General features: G+C 41.7%; 1 long non-coding RNA gene across 1 annotated transcript; it reads left to right on the forward strand.

The window, feature by feature from the left end:
- Positions 1-9253: 9253 nt before the first annotated feature.
- Positions 9254-13090, forward strand: LOC143676394 (uncharacterized). Its single transcript, XR_013172053.1, has 3 exons — positions 9254-9387; positions 11868-11957; positions 12957-13090. It is a non-coding gene; the product is annotated as an uncharacterized LOC143676394 (long non-coding RNA).
- Positions 13091-20385: the final 7295 nt, after the last annotated feature.

A 20385-nucleotide genomic window follows, 5' to 3' on the forward strand; every position in this document is an offset into this window, starting at 1 on the left:
TTACTTCATACACAGATTCTACCTCCCAGCCTTACTTCTATAGACAAACTACTTAATGGATATTCTCCCTGGATTTTTAATTTGTTGTGTTCCTAAGACAACCTTTTAGAATATACATCCTCCTCCATCACCTTCCTGAGCCATTCTTATGCACACATTCCTTGGACAAGGGATGTCTCACTGCTGGGTCAGAGCTCTATAATAAACACCCCAAGCCTATGGTGAGGACCTGGGCTCCCACATACCCAGCTTTGTGAGAATGGACAGGAGAAATTAAATATCCAGTGCCATGTAGTAGCTTTAATGAATGGTTGTTATTGCTACTTAAAAAAATTATGTATAAGCCAGAATGCCAATTTATTATTTTATACTGGGAGCTTTCTTCCAGTGTCCATTATCCAGTGGACTCCCTCTCTTTTATTAAGATTCTTGAGAAACTGTATTTGTATTCAAAAGACTGCTGGGTTAACAGAGAATCAGGTAAGGCCTGCATTATGGCAAAGACTTGAAGGAAATGATCAGCTTCTGTAGGCTCCCTTACTAATCCCACTCTTAGAACAAGGCTGAGAACCATCGAATATTTGTTAAGGGCCAGATGGATGGCCTGCTTTTGTTTGTAAGTGTAACCCACACAGCTGGGTATGAAATGGTTCAATAGTAAAACTGAGAGGGTTGTAGCCAGAGGGGAAGCTTGATGGTGTGACACAAGAAGTGTTCTAGTCAATGACTTCTGCCACTGGGGAAGACTTTTCTGGTTGTACATAGCCTAGTAGCCAGTCAACAAGCCAGTGTGGTCCATATAACTTTCCTCACCATGGAACACAGAGGAGATTTGATGGTCTTCTAGTTTGCTAGCTGCTGGAATGCAATATATCAGAAACAGAATGGCTTTTAAAGGGGAAATTTAGTAAGTTGCTAGTTTACAGTTCTAAGGCCGAGAAAATGTCCCAATTAAACCAAGAAGAGGTTACCTTCACTCAAGAAAGGCCAATGGGCTCAGCATTGTCTCTTAACTGGGATGGCATGGGGCAAACATGGTGGCAGTCTGTTAAGCTTTCTTCCCCAGCTTCTTTTTTCATGATGCTTCTGCGGGGGCATTCTCCTCCTTCGTCTCCAAAGGTCACTGGCTGGTTGACTCTGTGGTTCTCTCAGCCTCGTGACTCTGCTCAGTTCTGCTGTGGCTTTCTTGTGGCTCTAAAAAGGGACTCTGTCTAAAATGTTTCTTCTTTTAAAGGATTAATGGGTAGAGTCACAACTCCATAGAAGCTATCTGGTCAAAAGTTACCACCCACAATTGGGTGGGCCACCTCTCCATGGGAACAATCAAAATACTCTCAGCGAGCAATACTGAATGAGAATGAAAGGACACGGCTTTTCTGGGATCCACCACAGATTCAAACCAGCACAGATGGCATGCAGAAAGGGGATACAGAAAGAAGTGAGCCATTTTTAGATAGCAGAGGCAGCAGGTGTCTTTGGCAACAGTTTGTGGAGAAAAGGAACCTGCTTAAATTCCAACTTGCATTGATCTATCCGGGTAAAGTGGAAACAGCAGTAGCAGGAATGAGAGCATATTATATATTTGATAATTCACTTCTTTTACTCTCTTGCCAGCATTGCCAGAGTTCTTGCCTCCATGTCCTTTCACAAAACATACCCTGAGAACCCCAATGTGGCTCAATCTGAAGGTCTGTTATCTCTGCTCCTGCACCCCAGCCTGCTAAGGGACTTGCCCAGCCATCTGGATTGGTATCACTATAAATGTATGGTCTCCCACCTCAACAGGCCCCTCTGAAGCATGGGGTGATATTTGCATTTGCCGAAATCCACTCTTTCCCAATACCCACAGCTCTAGGGTTCTATCAATACTTTCTTGCCAGGAGCTCTAATGAAGAGAAGGTTCTTTTCCTTTTCAAGACTAATCTCTTGCCTTTGTTCTCTATTATTTCCTTTTATATTCATTCACTCATTCACTCATTAAGAGCCCTACCTGACTTCTTTCCCACAGACTTAAGGGTAAGAGATGCTTCTTTACTCTGAAAAATGGAAACGAACAGCGAACACCTCCCTTTGCCTTCCTTTTCTCACTTGCTTCTGTCAGCTTTCATCCCTCATCACTGTCAGGTTTAAGAAAGAGCAACTGCCACAACCCTCATCTCTGTGTTACTTCCCAGCCCACTGCAAACAGCTTCTGCCTTCATTACTCCCTGCAAATTAATTCTCTGAGGTTTTCAGTAACTTCCTTTAGGCCAAGTTCTGTGAATTCATTTTCTTTTCTTTTTCTCATCTGACTTGTTGAAACATATGAAACTAGGATCATTTACTTCTGAAACGCCTTGGTTTTGATAGAGGGAGGCGCAGAAGGGGTGCTACTGATGGGGTAGGTAAGCTGACCCCTGACTATGCTGCATATCAATAAGTATTTATCATTGATGGGAGCCCGGAAATTTTTTTCCCCAAGGTTATGAACTCACTCCCCAAGGTTGTACTGGGGAAATGAGCCTGGAGATTTCCCCAATACTTCTCTCTTGCTACATTTCAGCCTCCTTGGATGACTGCTTTTCTCTGGCTGGTTTCTTAAATTCGGTGCCCCAGCGTAGTAACCTTTGCCATATTCTCTCTGCACACGTGCTCCTGGGAAGGCCTCATTCAACCCTGTTGGCCCAGCATTAACAAATGCCAAGTCTGCTTCACCAGCTCACATTTCTTTCCTCAACGTTAGGCCCAGATATTTAATTGAGTACTAGCTCTTTCTACTTTTTAAAAATCCCACGGATATCAACACAGTATGCTATGAATTTATCTCCCTCACCTGTATCCACCTGTAGATGATGATCCTGAAGCATCATCTACTCAGTTATCCAGGTCAGAAACCTGGGAGGGATTCTCGTCTTTTCTTTCTCCCCCGCCCTCTTTAGCTCACTCCAATCAGAATCTGACCAGTCACTAAGTTTTGTCAATGTTTTCCTACCTTTATCAAATCTATGTTTTTATCTATAGCCCTGTTGCTACCAACTTAGTTCAGGCTTTTATCACTGAGTGTCTAACCAGATCCCAGAGATAGTGTTTATTATTTTAATTATGAATATGGATTATAAATATTATGACCACATTAATTACATATATTACACTAAAGACCTACTGTCCCAGTTTTTCTATAGGGCTTTTAATTGGCACAAGTCTTACTGGAATATATCATAAGGAGGGCCCTTGATTAAGGACATTTATGGCCAAATTTTGATTACCTTGATTAGGAGACCAAGGAAAGCACAAGGGATGGAAACAGTGAAATGACCCTAAAGCCTCATATTAGGCAATAACTTCAATCCTCTTTCCCCCTGAATATTTTATCAGCACACATAACATTCTTGAGGAGGCTATTCTTGGTTTGAATGTCTGCCTCTTCAATTCCCCTTTCCAAATGAGCGGTGAGGTAGCCAAGTGACCACAATTCCCATAGTAAAGGTAGGAAGAGAAAAAGAGGAAACAAGTAACCCAAATAATTCATGAGCTGGGTAAGAATATACACATGCCAGTGAAAAGGAAATTCAGACTTGGGAATGAGCTATCTGCAGTGCTTTTATCTTCGTGCTTATCTCACAAAATAGCTTAGTGATGACTGAGGTTCTGGATCATGATTCTAAACCACAAACTCCTTATCTGAAGCATCTTTCTTTGGGACCATTTGTGGCTTGGTGATTTGTTCAAGGAGGGGAAATGCTGTCCCTATAGCTTAGAATCTTGCCATAAAGTCATGAGTCTTAGGCAAGGTGAGAAAAGGTGGGTCAGAAAAGGAGAGAGCATCAATTATTAGACAAGGGCCAGGCATATCAATGGCCAAATTGAATAAGACATTGAAGTAGTGTCAAATCCCTTCTGTAGCTCATTTCATGTGAAGCCCTCGAGGTCAAGGGCATGGGAACAGAGAGCAAAGCGCAGCCATTTAGAGCAGCTTTATCTGTCATTAGCTTAGATTTTTTGATGAGGCTGATGAGCTTGGTGTAGGGGTTAAATCAGCTTCTGACATTTCTCTCCTGCCGCCCCTCCTGATTGTTTAGTGTTTTGGTGCAAGAATCTGGGTAGAAATTCTTCATGTACTTGCTCTTTTATGCAACTGCCCGGTGTGAACACCTCCAGGTTTACTGATTTCCTCCCTCCCTTAAAATCAGATGATAAATACTACATTTGAAACCTGTCTTTATTTAGTATTTTGTTAGTTTGTACTCTGGCAGAATATTCACATTAAGGGTCCCACAGTGTGGAAGAAACTACCCTATTGCATTTTGAACGCATGGTATTGATTGCCAGAGAATCAGTTAAATTGTGATGTGACTAATGATTGGCAGTGGCCTTAACCCTTTGGCTAAAATGCTTATTTGTCATACTGGCTCATGGAAGAGATAAACAATTGTTTGCTGATGATCTAACAGATCAACTGTGAGTATCATTTGGCTTGTCAGATGAGAGCTAATTTAATGAGCTGCAGTTCCTGCCAATTACCTGGAAACAAATCCCTCGGCAAGCTATTCTGTACATCACCAAAATGTTTAACCAAATTCTCACTTGTGGCAGGTAAGATGATTGGGTGTTTGATTAGCCAACGTGCTGTCGATATTATCTTGCATGTATTTGTTCCGTCTACTGATCCAATCACCTTCATTCTTTAACAATGACAAATTATAATATGCAGTCATCAATTCTTTATTTTAAATTACTCTGTTCAGCATGTATACTAACTAAAATTGAAACATCCCCATGTGTGTGGATTTGTTGAATTGCAGATCAGGTTAGTTGGTGATGCGTGATCTTGCCAGTTGGCTGGAACAAAAAAAAAAAGTGACTGTTCATCTACTGTTTGAGTGTCTATGAAGAAATTCTCTAATAAGAGCTTAAAATCTGAATGACCCTAGGAATGGTAGCACATAAAAAGGGGGAAAGTTTGGGAATGAGAGGTATGGAAAGTAACATTGAGTGGGTAGAGTGAAGGAGATAGGAAATAGGAGAGAATGGGAGAAAAAGGAAGTACAAGGGCAAGGCCAAGGGGAAGGAGGAGGAGCGTGGGGAGGAGGGAGACAGATGCATGTAGCATCCCATTGAGAAAGGAGGGGAGCAAAGCATACATCATCCAAAAAGCCTGGGGCCGCTGGTCCTGGAGCTTCACGTACCAGCAGCTTAGCCACCTCCTCTCAACCCGCTCCCTGGATTTCTGAAAGTTTCAGAGAATATACTTCTCTGACATCCATTTCCAGCTCTGTCTTTCTATATATCCCTCATCGTTTGAGTGTGTTTGCTGCTTCACTTCCACTGTCGTTTCAATCGAGAAATCAAGTTTGTTAACAGTTAACCCCCTCCCAAATCCGCATGAACAAGACATTTTATGACTTTAGTAAATTTACCTCATACTATCCACCTTCCTTCTACTCTTCCTCTCTCATCTTTCTCTTCCTTTCCTTGAACAGCATATACCTCCTTGGTCTCCAGAACTGATCTGGGGACAGGGGAGGGGGTAAGGGTAGGGAAAACTTCTGTCCTAAGCGATCTCATCAGGGAAGCTGCAACAAAGGTACCTCTCTCCCTGAAGAGGGGTTCTTAGGGTAGCTGCTAAGAGAACAACATTTTTGTCATTCTAAGAAAAATATTGCTGTCCTTGCTAATTTACTATAAAAAATTTCTTTCTCAGGCAAAAGTGAGAAGACAGAAAGACAAGAGTGCTTTGTGGCATCCATGTCTCACTCATATTTCTTTATTCCAAGGGACTGGGCGGGACCTATTTTTTTCCTGAGATTTTTTTTTTTTGGTGGGGGGTTCTTCTTTATTCTGCCTAGTCACCTTAGATATTGGAACAAAATCTCTCCTTCCTTTCACTGTCCTGGTGCCCCATACTGAGTCTTCATGCAGCATGGGGATCCCTGTACCAGCAGAAGTCCTTGGTGGTCCACAGAGGGATGGACATTCTATCATCAGTTGCTTCACAATGGTATTGGGGACTGGCACTTCCACCGTACACCCTTTACCCTTAAAACAAATTACTGTGGGTGGCATCCTAGCTGCACTTCCCCGCACCCAGTCCCCAGGAGGGGAAGAAAAGGTTACACCGGGCAGGCCTTGGCTGTGGACATGCTATTCAAATGAACAGAAAGCAGACAATAACCCAGGGTAGGAATTTTTAAATGGCCTCAAAACTACCAATGACCCTGTTGCTAGAGGAAGGCTTGACTTCGTGGACTCAATCTTCTGCAATGATTGCTGCTGGGACTTCAATGTCACTGTTCTGATATGCACCAATGGAAAAGAGAGAAAAAAACAAAACAGAAAAGACTCTACATGGAAAGCATATTTTGATGACACAGTGGTCGTGGTTTGGAGAATTAGACCCTGTTACAGCAAATTGCTACAGGAGCAATACTGCCAACCGTTACTGGGAAGCTCGGGGGAGAGGCCACCACATCGTCACTTTGAGAGATGCTAATTTGAGAGGAAGAAGAGAGACAAAGGCTATAGTCTCTTGGGGAATAAATCACAATATCAAAGCTGGAATTAGAGAATCAATTACAGATATGGCTCAGCCTCCTATGGTCAGATTCTCAAAAACCAAAGCCTCATGAGATAGAAACAGGTAGGCTACTTATCTCAGAATAAGACTGTGTTCTAGAACAGACTGGTGGCCACACGTAGAAACAAAATCCACCAGTTTGCTTTCAGTATAGGGTCAGGCCACACAGGACAGATGAGATGCTGAGTGACCCAGCAAAGTCCAGGAAGATGATATGGGACCAGAACCACAGAGCACTTCCCAGGACCGTGTGAAGGGGAACTGCAGTACCTGGATCAAGTACAAGTTCTCACTTGGGCAGGTATTAGTATCTGGGATGTGGGGCTGTCCATTTGCTGCTTATTCTTCTGCATTTAAAACTCCAGGGAGGAACAAGCTGTTTCCTCACCTGTGGCCTCTAGAAAAGCACCTTGCCAGAGCACTTGATAAATATTTCTTGAATTAAATTTAATAACTTCACAGCAGAAAGGCACACTTGCTTACTATTTGTAATCAGCACTTACCATTCACGAAGGGCAGAATCAAGGGGCCACGGTGGTTTATGAGCACTTGCACATCCAAGACAAGGCTGTCTAGTGAATGAGCGAAGCCTACTATTGACTAGGAATAGGAAACCATGACTTTTTGCTCGTAGGACTCTGGGTACTTGCCCTGTTCTCCCTCTACAGATTCAGGCAATCTCCTCCATCTTCCTCAAACTATTTAATTCAGTCTGATTCTTTTCAACAAAGCCATGACTTTTTAAGGCTCTGTGATAGTTGGATTTAGTTGTCAACTTGGCCAGGTGAAGGCACCTAGTTCTGTTGCTCTGGACGTGAGCCAATGGTACGTGAACCTCATCTGTTGCTAATTACATCTGCGGTCGACCAGGAGGCAGGCCTGCTGCAATGAATGGTGTTTGACTTAATTGGCTGATGCTTAAATGAGAGAGCGCAACGTAGCATAGCCTAAGCAGTTCAGCTTTCCTCATCTCAGCACTCGCAGCTCAGCCCAGGCCTTTGGAGATGCAGAAAGAAACCACTCTGGGGAAAGTTGTTGGAACCCAAAGGCTGGGAGAGAAGGCCAGCAGAGATCACCCTGTGCCCTCCCACGTAAGAAAGAACCTCAGTGGAAAGTTAGTTGCTTTTCCTCTGAAGAACTAACAAAATAAATCCCCTTTTATTAAAAGCTAATCTGTCTCTGGTGTGTTGCATTCCGGCAGCTAGCAACCTAGAACAGGCTCCATATGTGAGATCTACCGGATTAAGTGCTATAGGGCTATAGAGGTGGATAAAACATCAACTCTGCCCTTGCACAGTTCACATGCTAGTAACTCCCCCTTCTTTTACCTTGTGACATTAGGCATGTTACTAAATTGCTCTGTGCCTCAGTTTCCCCATCTATAGTACCTGGTAATAGTCTCTGCCTCATGGGATTGTTATGGGGGTTAAATTAAAATTAAATTAAATGAGCAAGTATAAAGTACTGAAAAGTAGGTCTGGCACAGAAAGAATTGAATAAATGTTATTTACTGTAATTACTCAGGCAAATACCACAAATAAGTATAACCTGGCTGCTGCCTAGGATCCCTGCCCCCCTCTCCCACTGAGTCTAATTTCCACGGCTCTTGATTCTTCAGGTACAGTGATGAAAATGACCCAGGCTTAGGGCAGAAAATGTTCCATGCTACGTGCTGGCTGGAGGGGACCTGGACTTACAGAGAGGGTGGTAGAAGCTCAGGCTAATATCACCTCATTTTCTACCCACTTTGTTCACAGTGGGTGTGGCTCAGCCATGCTGTTCAGCAGCACAGAGGTTCAAAATGACGGGATCAGGCAGCTGGTGTGTGTGTTGGACTTAACTGCAGTGTTCCCACATCGAGGCTTTCAAAGCCTTAAGTTGGCCATCAGGACACTTATCCTGAGAAACCATGGATTTGGGAGCATTCTGTTGGGGTTTCTGCACAGGTACCTTCTTGAATACTATTTATTTTCAGCATCTCCCGACCATGGGCTCACCTTATGGATTAAATTGCCTTTTGACAAGGTTTTCTAGTAAATCAATTAAACTCTCCTGGGAGAGAAACTAAATGAGACCTGCTGTTTACTGAGGTCACCTCCATTGTATTAGAAGGGATCAATTATGTTACTGTTACTTCAAAGCAAAGCAAAGCAAAACAAAAGCAAAAACCACCCTTTGCTATCAGGTTAAGTGAAAGCGCAAAGAACGGCCCTCATGATCCGACTGTGGCTGTGGCTGTGTGGTCAGCCTCTGTGTTGCTCCCGGGGCGAGGAGGGGCAGTGCAGGGCCTCCCTGTTTGGTCCTGCAAGAGCACGTTGGGAGCGTGTTCAGTCCTGAAGCTTCCGAACTGGCCGTATTTTCCATTTCTTTTGAAAGTCAGTGGTTTGTAAATATTGTGAGAAGCCTAGAATCAAAGGTTAAACCAGTACATTCTGGCTGGGTGGGAATTAATCAGAAGGTGATCTGCGAGGCCTGTTATGTGTGCGCTGCCCTTACAGACCTCCCCCCACCCTCCACTGGTAACAGAGTGAAGCCTGTGCTCTGTGCTCATTATCTTTAAATGTTTTCTTTTCTCTGTATCATCACCTCATTCATTTTCCTTGGCTGCTTTAAAACACACTAATTTGGAGGAGGAGGCTTCCTTTATTCTTGGGGATAGAATTCTCAGTAGGCACAGGACAGTAGATCCTGGCAACCGCTTTATGATCAACGGGGGTTGTTTGAGACCAAGATGGGGTTCCCGGTCCAGATTAATGAGGATCCCAGCAGTACCCTCCCGCTGATCTGTAGGCAGCTGGCACACGTGAAGGCCATGTGACAAATTCTAAAATCAGGTTTAAGTACTGCCTCACCCATTCTTGGCTATTTAAGGACCATGATTAAGTTTGTAGATTAACTCGAGTCCTTTACCATCTATTCTATTTTCCTTGTCAGCTTTTGAACCAGTATGCTCTACAGTGCAGTGCTGTCCATGGGCAGGCGGGCGGGAAGAGTTCAAGGTGAGGCCTGGGCCTTCTGGAAGTACCTATGTACTGCTGTTTGTATGACCATCCGTCCATTCCTCATGGAGTCTACAAAATGCAGGAGACTTTCCTGCCTCAGAGGCCCTCAGATCACCAAAGGGCCACACAGGAGCAGAGGAAGCAGTTGGGGTGAGGACAAGAGCCCCGAGCAGGAAGGGCAGGTTGGCCAGGTGGGCCTGCTGGTTCTTGCCCAGGGCTGTTGATAGAAGAGCTGAGTACGGAAGAAGGTTCCTCTTCAGTTTCTCTGCGCTCTTGTGTCCCACGTTCTGGAAAGTCCCGAACAATAAGATAAGGACAAGGGTGGTAGAAGACCAAAGCACAGCCGAATTGTTTCCTCCTGGAGTCTTCTATTTATCCTTAGCTCTCCTACTCACACATCTTTCTGTTTCTCAGCCTTATTATCTATTGATTTAAAAAAGGAATGTCAAAATTTAAGACAGAGGAAACCACTCTTTTGACTGTTGGACAGCTCTTCTCCATTTGGCACGGTCTAGAAATTTCATTAAAGAATAGGAGAAGGTGCGAGGAGGTAAAAATAAGGACTAAAATGAGAATTTCTGCTTCTCTTTGGGTTGAATTAATCTGTCCCCCTATATATTCTACTTTAAGTAAACCGCAGATGTACAAGTCTTGCTTTATGAAAGGTGTCATTTTTGGTAAAAAAAAAAAAAAAAAAAAAAAAAACTTATATAAAATAATTCATCATATTATAGAACAAAGTTTCTTGCTATGTTATAATTGTGAAATAATTATCAAAGAAACCATTTGCATATAACTTCTCCGGAGTATGGTTAATTGTGGGAAGGGAGTTACCTCCAGAAAGTAAGGGCCAGCTCCTCTGAATGCTTGCTCCAAGTTCTTAGCACATGGAGTTGCTAAATAACTTCTGGATTCACATTCAGGATATTTTGACTGACTGGACTGCTCTGCATTGCTGAATTTTGAACTGCTACTTGCTAGGCAAGGCAAGGTTTAAGGCTTAAGTCTTAGCAACAGCAGTAGCTAGATGAGCTTTGATGGGACTAAGAAAGATGGAGTTTCCAGGGCTTTGACATTTCATTCTCTTGTTATATAGCAGCTATAAAAAAGTCACTAGCATTTTCCTGTCTTCCTTACTGACACACACCAGCGACAGGAGAAATGAGGATCCCAGTCTCATGCCTAATTTGGTAACTTAACTGGTGAAAGAGGCCATGAGCTACCCTGAGCAATAGGGCTTGTGGCAGCAGGTTCACCCAGGCAGAAGTCCTCTGCAGAGGTGATTGAAATGGGGAAATGATTCATGTGAAGGTCCCTTTCCTGGAAAGCCCAGTGTGAAAAATTACTGAAAGCCATTTCTAAAGTTATTTCTGTAATGTGCATTTGCTGAAAATGGAAGAAAACGACAGAGGCTAATGTTTGAATATTATGAAACTCAGTGTTGTATACCTCAGGACATTTCGTATTTAACTTAATGGGTCACCCAGGTGTTCATTGACCAGTTTGCTTTCTTAAACTTAAAGATTTTTTATTTTTTTATTTTTTGCAGTGGTTGTTCTGTACTTGGCTTTTTTTTTTTTTTTAATTCATATGTGGGCTATTACAGCAGGGAAAATATTACTGATGCCAGTTTTATTCCCAGACCATTGAGTCTATTTAGATATGTCATGCTCATAAAAGCTCATATTTATTGAAGAGAGTTATTAAATTTACTGTAAGATTTCATAAGGACCCTTTTAGGTGAAAAATGCAGGTAGAATGGTATGAGTGGATGCTTTATATGCATTTTACAAGCAAAAAGAAAAAGAAATTCTAAATGCAAATGTCTTACGTAGAAAGTAAAAGTAATTTGTTTTTCTCATTAGCTGCCAGACAGTCAACTAACGTGGAGATGACAGGTTTGGAGATCTATGAAATCAGAGCAAGCTTTCTTTAAAAGAGCACTGCTAGTTGCTTACATTCTCTATCAAAATGAGCCTTCACTCCAAGGTTAGGTACAGACTTGTGTCTGCCTGGTGTGGGAAAGGTTTGATTTAGTTTTTTTAAAAATGAAAATACGCAAAATGTTTCAGAATACAGTCCCATGATGAATATCTTTAATTATGTTCATTCAAACCAGTACAATAAGAGTGCCTCACACTGTTTCTCTTCATTACTATGCAAGGCCAGAGCTTGCATTTCTTGATTTGGAATGATGCCAGAGAGTCATTTCAATATTTGAGGTTTATACATTATTATTAATCATGATGATGATACACTTTTCAATATTCATGGTCCTTTACAACAGTTTTATTAACTGTTCCTCCTAACAGCTGGATCAGGTGAAGGAAAATTGGCTTACTGCTCTATTGCAGGTGAAGAAATAGAGGCACAATGCAACACTATGACTCCTGAATCACACGGTGGGTTACTGCCATAGCTGGTATGAAAATTCAGTCTTGTGTTTTTAGACCCTGGCGCTGAGTCTCCTTTTACATATTCTGTTTTATGAAAATTTGTTTTCATATTAGAAGTTTCAGGTGTTTTGGGGAAACTAAAAAAACACCACAATGTAGCATCGTGTGAGAAGCATAATATGCTTTCAATACATTTTAGTTGAAGGAATGTAAACATATTAGTAGGAGATTTAAAACATAAGATTGTCAAAATAATGCTTTGTTTGTATAAAAGCAACATATTTTGAGATACTTGATGGTAATTGGAAGAGGACACCAGTTAGTGGGTAAGTTGGATATATTGTGCGTCTCAGAATTAAGTGATAAATCACTGCAGGATAATAATGAGAGCATATGTCTCCAACAGCTTTTCAGAAAAGGTGTGATGTTCTAAATGTAAACTAGTGGACCAAAGAGATAGTGAAGATTTATTTCCTATCTGTTGGCAGAAATAGATTTCTTCCCTTGGTCTATTAATGATGATGCATTAAAAATGCTTATATAATAACCGCAGTTGAAATTATAAAGCAAATGTACTATAATTCAAATGTCTACAAACCCTAAAGGACCGAGACCATCCACTTTAATATTAGCACGACAGACCGCATTCCAGGAACCTGGCTGATCCCCAGATATACGGGCAATTTAACAATGATAATGCCAAATAGTTTGCAACCACTGTCAAGAAAAGCACCTTATCCCACCAGTTAATTTGTACCTATCCATGTCCATGTGTTTCACTACCATATTGCTTTGGAAATGTCTGGATCTTGTGTCTTGATAAATTCTAATTTAGGTGACATGAATACAGTTTGCTCAATTTTTACTGGAAAGTTAAGAATATTCTCAATGTTCTTTCTTCAAAATTAAGTTTGTGTCTTGATAAATTCTAATTTAGGTGACATAAATATAGTTTGCTCAATTTTTACTGGGAAGTTTAGACTATTCTCAATGTTCTTTCTTCAGAATTAAGTTATACTGTTATGTTGCTGTTCACTGGAAATGACAGATCCGCAGGAGAGACGCAGAGCATTGTGTCCACAGAGCCATCTTTGACCGTCACTTCCTTCCCTGGTGGCCAAATAAACTGGGTACTGCTTGTGCTAGCTTGTGGCTGTTGTGTATCACAGAAAAGCCATGTTCTATAATCCTGCATCAGTATTGTTGGGGGGGTTCTTTTTGATTAGGTTGTTTCCTTGGAGATGTGATCCACCCAATTGTGAGTGGATTGATTAGGTGATTTCCGTGGAGATGTGTCCCCACCCATTCAAGGTGGGTCGCTTACTGGAGTCCTTTAAGAGGAAACCATTTTGGAGAAAGCTTCAGAGCCCACACAGCCAGAGACCTTTGGAGATACAAAAGGAAAATGTCCCCAAGGAAGCAGTTTGAAGAAGCCTGGAGAGAAAGCTAGCAGATGTTGCCTTGTACCTTCCCAGCTGACAGAGAAACCCCAAACATCCTTGGCCCTTTCTTCAATCCGGATGTCTTTCTCTGGATGCCTTAGTTTGGACATTGTTTATGGCCTTTGAACTGTAAACTTGCAACTTATAAATTCCCCTTTTAAAAGCCATTCCATTTTTGGTAGATTGCATTCCAGCAGCCTTAGCAAACTAAAACACTGCCCATGTCTTCAAAGAAAGGCAGGACAAATATTTGCCTCATTTTAAAATTTTCTATCAGATAATTTCTCAGGGGACCCACTTTTTCAAACTTTCTGGATTTTGAACAATGTAATAAACCAGTACAAACCAATTTTAAGTTTGTGCTTAATGATGTTATCAGAGACAGTGCTGGAAGTAAGAGTTCTAAGCGTCACAAAAACTGATTTTACAATGAAAATTTTTCCAACTCAGACTTATTGTTTGGATCCAATTCTTACCTTCGCTCTGTTCAAATCACTTATCATAGTAAAAACAGCAACGAGGGAAGGGACTCTGGAACAAATAATAGCACTGTTATGCCTGAAGGTGTTGCATAACCAGGGCATGTGGGATTTTCCCATGTCCAGGAGGGAAATACCCTGAATGCCTACTGTATGAGAGGCACATAGGCCCTGGAGACAGAGACCTCATGAATGTTGAAAGTCTGCTGTACTCTCACTGATTAAATACGTTGCCCTGAGTTTGGGATGACCTGAACCTAAAATCCCGTTCTGGTGATGCTGGGGAGAGCCACAATGAAATAGGGCAGTAAGGGTCATCCATAAAACAGGGTAACAGCACTCTGTGCATCATGTTCAGTAAAGTGTTGGGCAAAAGAATGTATTTCGGCTTATGCGACAGCAGAGTCTACTTGTCCCTGTCACCATATCACCTGCTTTGCCAGAAACACATTTCTAATGACTGAGCACATTATTTACAGTAGATAGGATTAGAATGTTTTCAGGAATCTTTAATGTCCTCCTATGAGTGAATGATTTCCTCTGATTTCAGAAAACAGAGACATGCCCCTTGAAGATAATTGTTGTTAAGGGGCAATCAGGGTTAGTTTTGCCATTTGTTTTACCGCTGCTCGATCCCCGCCATCCAAGTTCAAAAAACTGAAAGAAACAAAAAAACATGTCCACGTGCAAAACAAAGAAACAAAGCCGAACATCCTAAACATAATGTCATGAAAACTCTATCCATAAGTCACATTGGTGTGAAATGGCTTGGGTCACTTACTGTTACAAAGACTTGTGCAATCCTCAAATTTGGCATTACCCATAACTGAAGGCAAATTTCCCAACACCTTCCTCCCACACCACTTTTTGACTGTTTGCTTAGTTATAAATAAGAGCATTAAACCAGGCAACTGCAGTGAAGATGCTCTTTTAATTTCCCAAACCCACAAATCCTAGGGGAGGTCCTCTGGGCTGTTTTACAGCGTTGTACAAATGGGATGGAGGCTAATGGTAACAGCAACCATAGCTAAAATACAAGGGTCCCTTACTGTGTGCCAGTTACAGTTCTAAGGGCTTTTAAGTATCCACTCATTTAATACAGTAACCCTTGGAAGTAGGTACTATTATCCCCATTTCATAGATTAAGAAATTTAGGTACAGAGCTGTTTGGCAATTGCCCACGTGATCAGTGACAGGGCTGCATTATCTACCCTGACAATCTGACTCCAGACTTGCATTATTACTCAACTACACCCTGTTTGTAAAATAATTCAATTGCTTTGCTGCTGCTCATGTTTTACTAATCTAGAAGTTGACAATGAGATAATACGGACATTCACACATCATTTCTTTGGGGCTTAAACTTTTGCTTAGAAATTTCTCCTTTGATTATAAGCACATGGTAAGAAACTTAGAGGAGACAAAAGATCCCAGTGAAAAGTTTCCCTCCCACTCCTGACCTCCCTAGTTAGAGGCAAACCATGTCCCCAGTTGCTTATGTGTCCTCTCAGAGATATATAAGCACACGCAAGCTTATATTTCAAACCCCTTTTTAAAAAATGGTTGAACTTTTAAAGTAGACAACTTAGCCTGCTCAAATCAGTGACATCCAAAGATATCCTGGAAAACGGAGATACCCAGACACTTAGATAATCATGTTCAGTTTGGCATATTGGCAAGGACAACTCAAGTTTATGCTGTCCCCAGCTTATGGGAAGTACAACCGAGAAGCTTATAAATGTGACATGTTTAGTCTACTGCGGCCCAGGAAGACACTGCTCAGAGCCCCTGGTCACTGCTACTTGTAGCATCACTGAATTATGCCAGCAGTCCCTGCTTCAAAGACAGTTCCCCCACAAGGGACTCACATATTATCCCCATGAGGATACCAATCTCCAGGTGAGGTGCAAATGAATTAAAAAGGTGCGAGTTTTAAAAAAAATCAACCATTTGTTTAAAAATGTATATTCTTGTTGATCTAGCAAATCTATTTCTGGTAAGGTATCCAAAGACTTAGTCACATAATGTTCATGACAATTATTAGGGAACAACCCTCAATAGTTAACAATAGAGGCTTAACAACATTGACTCAATAGAAAATCATATACCATTAAGAAGATGACAAAGAATATTAAATGATAGAGTAAGGCATTTACAATACACGGCTAAGTGAAAGGAGCCATATAGAGAGAAATATGCATACAGAAAAGCATTACTTATTTACTTATTGAGAGTACAGTGAAAGAGACCACGTGTGAGAACTATTATTTATAGCACATATTAACCCTTGTTTCTAGGTAGAAATGAATGACTTCCGTGGTTTATTTGAAAATTTAAAAATTTAAATATTTTTATTTGTATTGAAAAAAATTTGGGGGGCCTAGAAATAATTGTTTAACTCTTGAGTAACCAGTCTCAGGTTATTCACTAACCAGTTATTTAAATAGCTTCTCCTTGGGTACAATCTAATATTTTTTCAAGCATCTGCTAGTTTGTCTCCCGTCTACCTTTGAAATTGAACCCGCTCGTGATCCACTGATTAAAATAACATGTGACCCTTTCACAAAGTCTTTGGATTGTTATCTGGCAGACAATTAATGTTTTTAATTTGGATGTGTTGCCTGACCCCCTTTGAACAGTCCCCAGGCTTTCAGTTTCGCCTCGGTGATAATAATAACAATAATTAACATTGCTCAGCCGTCACATGTACCAGACGCTGGGTAAAGCGAATTATAAGCGGGACCTCACGCCATCCCTCAGAGGCACGGAATATTACCATCTCTTCTTTACGGAGGGGGAAACTGAGGCATGGAGAGATTAAGTTACATGCCCTAAGACATAAAGTTAATCAAGTGGAGGAGCCAGGATTCTGGAACTTGGGCTCTTAAATCAGTATAAAAAGCTGTGCTGCCATCTGTAAGATTGTCCCATCTCAGTTTTGACAATTTGAGGATTTTAAAGCATTTTATAAATACCGTTTTGTAGACAATGAAATCAAGCCAGGAAATGGGTGATGTGCGTGTGCTCATAAAGGCGGTGTGTGGAGAGGCAGACAAATTGGCATCCCCTGGGTCTTGTCTCTGCATTTAGCATCCCCTGGGCTTTGTCTCTGTGCTGTGGCACTGTGAGGATATAATGGGAAAATGATTTTTGAGGTAATAATGGAGGAGATGGAAATCTTCCCACCTCATCTCGCTTATTGCTGATTGTGCACACAACACTTGCCCATCAAGATCGTTTTCTGAAGATGATTACTTCCATGTGTCCTGGCCTGCAGGACGTAAGCAGGTGGGCAGTGGTGGTAAGAGCTATAATTATTCTTATTGGGAAAATATTCAGGTAATGACTTGGATGATCATGTATCTGTAATGTACGTGTTCCAAAGCCCAGTGAAGTAATTAAGCAATCTGCAAACCTGCAGGGGGAAAAACTTGAAGGAAAAAAAGAACTAGAGCAACGGTCCTTTTGAATAACTGACAACTTTCTTAAAGAGGAGTCATAAAAAGAAGAATAACTCTAATATATAGATGTATAGGTATCTGTAGTTCTCATAGACAAATGTTTCTTTGTCTATTTGTTGGGGGCCACTTTTTCCAAGTTCTTAGTTCTGACAATAGGATTTGTTCTTACCGGAATGTGAATTTGCATACCACTTTGTCCTTATTGAGTGCATCCTCATTAATGATTCCATCTCATGCTCAAGAGAGACAGCAGGAGGTAGCAGAAATGGGTCTGCCTAGAATGGATGTTCTGAGTGTCTGCCTCTTCTACTTGCTCTATGGTTGAACTTATTTAGGTTCATCACTTGCTTTCTTCTTCAGGGTGATGATTCCCACCTCATGGGTTGGGTTGTTGAAGGATTCAAAGATTATGAGAGCTATGAGCTGTCCCCTTATCAAATAGTCATTACTATTGTGACAGCTACTCCGGAGACAAGGTTCATGTTTCCTGTTTCATAAATGAAGAACCTGAGGTACAATGACTTGTTCAAAGGCGCAGAACTGACTGAGGGCAGAGGACTTGGATTTTGGGTTGTTATTGACTACAGGATGGAGTGGTCTTAAAAAAAAAAAATGAAAGAGGGTTTGGTGGTTGATATGGCTGATCCCTTGATGAGCCTGAGGTTGTTCAGCACATCAGTAATAGGTTGTTTACTAAAAATGGGTCCTTTCAAACGGGTGGCTGTAGAGAAACTATTTGTAGCATGTATATCAATCGAATCCACAGGGCTACTTTTGAGGAGTGCTAACCAATATATTAGTTTTCTGAAGGATTTATGGAGTAAAAGGCAGGGAGGAAATGGCTGGATTAGAGCTGTCCGGGGAGCAATTAGCAGCACTTACCGACTATTAAAGCACTCTGTCCTTAGAAAACAACCGAGAAATTCGGAGAGAAAGGTTTCTTTTCCCCTTTGAATATTCGGGGTCTCTGATGCCGAATGCAAAAACATTTTCAGGGGGTTGTCCAATGATTAATTCATGCTGCAGCTTTAAAGTTTCTATACAGTAGTGTCTTGGGTTATGATTTTTCTTACTGTCACTAACAAAGCAGCTTCAGGTCAAATCGGGATTTTAAGGGGAGGCTTCCAAAAGGCAGCAAAAAATGCGGAAGGATTGCTATCGGCGGCCCGGTAGGTGGCAGCCTCCCCTCTATGTTAACGGCTTGCTGGTCCCTAGTGAGACGCTCGGGGATGGGGGAGGGGTGGGGGGATTCTGGCTTTATGTATTTTTTTTTTAAAGTCTTCCCTTTTTTGAGGTACACTGGGGAAAATGGTAAGTGAGGAAGATGTGGCATTAAAACTTCTCTCCCTCGCCTATTCATACTGGGTATCTACGTGTTGGCTTCTACATGAATTTAGATCAAGTGCTCTTTGTTATTTAAAGCTGTATTGTGTTGCGTTACAGTGCTGAGCAGATGCCGCATTTCTCTCTACTGTTGGATGCTTTTATCATTTTGCATTCAATTTGTAAAAGATACTGGAGATCTTTGGGTAAGAAGGCAAATAGATATACCACAATGCACAGGCGTAGAATCTTCAGATTTTGAAAAAATGGAAGTTTTATTCATGTTAGTTTTCATCTGGGTGAAAAAAAAAAAACCCGTCATGCACCACCATCCCTTCTCTCCCAAGCACCTGTGAACACCCACCCGTGGGCCGTGGCTGTCGCCGCTCCTCACAGGGTGCTGTGCTTACCTCTGTCTCTGCTGTTCACACTCTCAGCTCACCTGCTGGGGAGAACCTGACCCATCCCCCATCATTAAGCTATGGACCAGTCCATCTTCTGCATCTGGGGTTGTGAGTTCAGTTTCTATGGCTAATCCATGCGTCCCTATACTTCCTGGATAAGGCAAAGGAAGGGAGCTGGGTGGGGGGGGGGGGGGCAAGGAGAAGAGCTGACATTTATTGACTCCTCATATTGTGGCAGGCATTTATACCAGGTTATCTCATGCCATTCTTATGAAAATGTGAGGAGGGGTTGGGGACAGGTTTGATATCATCTCCCTTTTAAGGATGAGGGAAAATGAAGGCTCAGAGAGGTTAAATAACTTGCTAAAAATCACTCAGCTGGTAAAAGGCAGAGCAAGGATATGAAACAGAAGCTTTATATGAAGGGAATTCAAATTTATAAATTTATTTCTAATTCTCCCACCCCAATTTAAACATGTATTGGCATTTATGTATTTCGGCTTTGCAGAGCAAGCATTTTATCATCAAACACATGAGCGCTTTCTGCCCTAGAATGACTCATACGTTTTCTCTTTTTCATATGAAACCTTTAAGAATGAGCAATATGGAGACTTGCCTCTTAACTTGAACCTAAGCTGCATTTACCCTAGGGTTCAGATGTGGGTAGCTATGTCTAGAGGCCCTGGTAGGCTCATTTTTAAGGGTCCATTTGCATGAGGGTGGAGGACAAGCCCAAATTGGGTCCCAAGATGTGCCTAGAGGTTGCAGGGGAAGGGCCAGCAAGAAGGTTTTTTTCTTAGCTTTCCTCTAGCCCAGTCTGAGCCGTAGAGAGTAGAGGCTGAAAATAAAATTTCAAAGTTGTTTGAATACTCAGCAAGACATGGGAGCACAGGATATCGAGGGCTTGTGTTTTAAAGTAGAGAATGTATGGAGGGGTCATGTTTCCACCTTTCAGCAACTTCCAGATGTAGACTGTCATCCATATCAGTGGTGACTTTGACTCCTTAGCAGATGAAAATGGGTTGTCTCACCTTGGTGAAGGGGCTGCAGTCAGAGAAATGCTGCTTTGGATTATTAAGGTGGTGTGGTGGAGAAAGCCCAGTTGTTCTAGGATGGCTAAATGTTTTGTGATGGACTTGGAATTTTAAGGCAGAGGGTCTGGCAGTGTCTCAAATTATACCATGAGGGCAGTCCTTACTTGATCTACAAAAAGGCAACTCTGGTTCTCACCCACTTAATGGGTCCCCTGAGGTGAGATTCATGAGGAGGTAATGAGCAGACAAGAAATCTTGCTTAATTAGGTCTTTGGTTTATATTAACATGAT

This window comes from Tamandua tetradactyla, chromosome 3 (assembly GCF_023851605.1).
Source record: "Tamandua tetradactyla isolate mTamTet1 chromosome 3, mTamTet1.pri, whole genome shotgun sequence".
Taxonomy (NCBI): Eukaryota; Metazoa; Chordata; class Mammalia; order Pilosa; family Myrmecophagidae; genus Tamandua; species Tamandua tetradactyla.